The following is a 3,051-nucleotide window of genomic DNA, read 5'->3' as shown; positions in this document are numbered from 1 at the left end:
CTTCGACGGGCCATAACTTCTTCGTTATAACTCATATTTCGACGTTCTTTATATGTACGGAAACCTTGAGACATTATACAACTTCATTAAGACTATTTATTATAAATAATATTTTGCCGAAAAGTCGTTTTCGGCACTTATTGCCTTTAAATTGACTAGCCCGGATCTATGAGCGTTACAGCTAACATCAGATCTGGAACCATTGAGGTTTCCCATGGTATAAAGGTGCCAACTTTATGTCCATATGAGACCCATGCACCATATATACCCCATTTTAGAGCCTTTTGAGCCAACAACCCCTTGTATGGACAACAAGTTTGTAGCTTTACGTATAAAATGGACCCTAGGAGGTCAGATCTATGATTTTGATGCGTTAAGACCTACTGAAATCGACCGTATAGCTTTGGAAAAAGAGGGACTCAGCGAGTCGTTCATGGGACTCGGGGAGTCGGGTCGTATTTCCCATCAAACCCTTTCTGTTAATGGACCAAGTGCTAAGGAAGAAGAACACTCAGTTGTCTGGGCTCATTAGGGTCCTGGAAATCATAGAACTCGGTGATTGTATGAACTAACTCGGCGAGTTCAAGGCAATGTCCCAACCCCATGAAGACGGACTCGATGAGTTCATGGTGAACTCGACGAGTCATAGACTAGACACGTTTATTCGGATGAAGATGAACTCGACGAGTCAGTTGAAGAAGGTGCCGATGTTTTGGTTGAAGAAGAACTCGTCGAGCTCTTGCTAGACTCAGCGAGTAGAATCAGGGGTTAAGCATTTTGTGGAAATGGGGACTCGACGAATTGGTGGACCAACTCGGCGAGTCGAGTCAACCGGATGTTGACTTTGACCAAAGTTGACTTTGACTTAGACTTGAGTTGACCTTTTTAATGGGTTATGAATATGAAATGGTAATCAAGAAAGGTTGTTGTGTAGGAATTAAGGAGTTGTGACGAGTTGATTTCCGTACCGAGGACAGAGCAGACACTACACGACATCGAGGTGAGTTACCTTCCAGTAGAAGTGGGTCTAAGGCACCAAGGCCGGCTCACTAGTAAGAATTATAGTTGAGATGATTGTCTTTGTGATGATTGTCTGGAATGTGTTATCTTTTATGATTATGTGCTAGCATGTTATGATGCTATGTGATATGTGATAAGATGGGTAGGATAGACCCTAGTACCGACCGAAAGGAACGAAAGGGTAGTTAGTGCCTAGTTATGTTAGATAACTTATGCTATGTGCTATTTTATTATGTGGTAGTAGTAGGGGTGAATAGTCTCTAGAGACCGATCGAGAGGACCGAAGGGGTAGGCCAACACCAAGATATGCTAAGCAAGGTTAACAGTCGAGATGACCGAAGGGGTAGGCCAGCACCCAGGTATGCTAGGCAAGGTTACCGGGCGAGAGGACCGAAGGGGTAGGCCAGGCACCCAAATATGCCTGACAGTATGTGTTATGTATTGTATGTGGTATGATGGGGGAACTCAGGGCTGGTCCTGACGGTGGGCGACCCGGGCGACCGCCTAGGGCCTACGACTCAAGGGGGCCCAAAAATTCTAGAATATATAGTGTATATATATTACTTTTATTTATCTATATATTTCTTTAGGGCCCAAAATTAGTCAAATGTCCAGTCCAAAATCGACCCAAGTCCCAAACAAATTAATAAAATGGGCCGCTAAGCCCTCTTGATCTTATGTCGTTGAAGTCTGAACGTGATTTTGATTTCCATGAATTATCAAATAGGAACTAGACCAAGGAAGGTAGCGGGGAATGTGGGAAATCGAGATTGGGACGCCAAGTAATTGAATCGACGCCTCACGCCCTTGATACTTAATCGTCTTGTCGATTTCTCTCACAAATCACAATCTTTAATCTCTAACGACTAATTTTCTCGACTCTAGATATATTTCATTGCAGGTTTCTCAATTCTCACTCCGTCTCTTACAGTCTCACACAGGCAGGCAGCCGACAACTCTCTGTTCAAATCTCGTTTCCGATTACGTTTCTCAATTCTCAAATCGCCGACACAGCCACACAAGGACAAGCCGACAAGGACACGAGTCACCACCAAGTAATTGACTAATCTTTCTAGTTTCTAAACTCTAATCGATTTCAGTTTCTCAAGTGATCAATTCTCATTCAGTCGGTATCATTAGATTCAATTAAAGAGGAATTTAATGATTAGGGAAGCAGAAGGTTGATGTTTGTTTCACTAATTTAGAAAAAAATTGTTTCTGCTTAGTCATTCAGTTTCAATTCTCAAGTCTCAGTTTTGTTTCTTTTGGATGCTTTAGCAATTTACTCGCATATACTATTCAATTGATGAACTTTTTGTTTAGAAACAAATGAAATTTCTTTCTTGAAGTTTAGGTGGTGTTTAAAGTTTAAGTGTTCGATCTTTTTTGTTTTACTTTTCGCTTAGTAACTAATGATAAAAGTTAACATATTGTTGGCATGTTGCTTACTTAATTAGTAAATACATTGTTTCATAACATAATAATATTGTCATAATTGATGCAATGTGTTCTACTGTTTTGGTAATTAGTGTCAATATTACGTTTTATTCTTTTACTTTTCCATATAATTTGTTGATAGTTCATCAATTGTTCATTGTTTGTGTTTTGCATTGGTTTTTTAGAGTTGTGTTTATAACTTGGTAACTGATAACATTGTAATATGATGTTTTTTGATATTAGAATTTTTGATAACATTGTAATATGATGTTTTTTGTTATTGATTTTTACAGCTTGCTTTGATATTAGGCTTCAACCGCTCAACATATTTCACAAAGAAATCAAAGAAATCATGTGTATTCTTTTCTTAAAGTAGTTTTTACTTTATTGTCATTTGTCATTCATAAAATGTTTTCTAAAAAAGCACTTATCCGATAGTGAAAAACGAAAAAAAAAACGAAAAGGTGTTGGGGCTTATTTACGAAAAGAGAAAGGGTCTATGGTAAAATTTTTAAAACCAATGAATTCTAATGAAGAAAATATTAATTTGAATGAACATGATACTAACTTAAATGAAAATGTTTCTAGTGTTAA

This window comes from Lactuca serriola, chromosome 9 (genome assembly GCF_051521515.1).
Source record: "Lactuca serriola cultivar US96UC23 chromosome 9, Lser_US96UC23_V15, whole genome shotgun sequence".
In the NCBI taxonomy this organism is placed as follows: domain Eukaryota; kingdom Viridiplantae; phylum Streptophyta; class Magnoliopsida; order Asterales; family Asteraceae; genus Lactuca; species Lactuca serriola.
The sequence above is the reverse complement of the archived record's forward strand: the minus strand, read 5'-3'. Positions refer to the sequence as shown.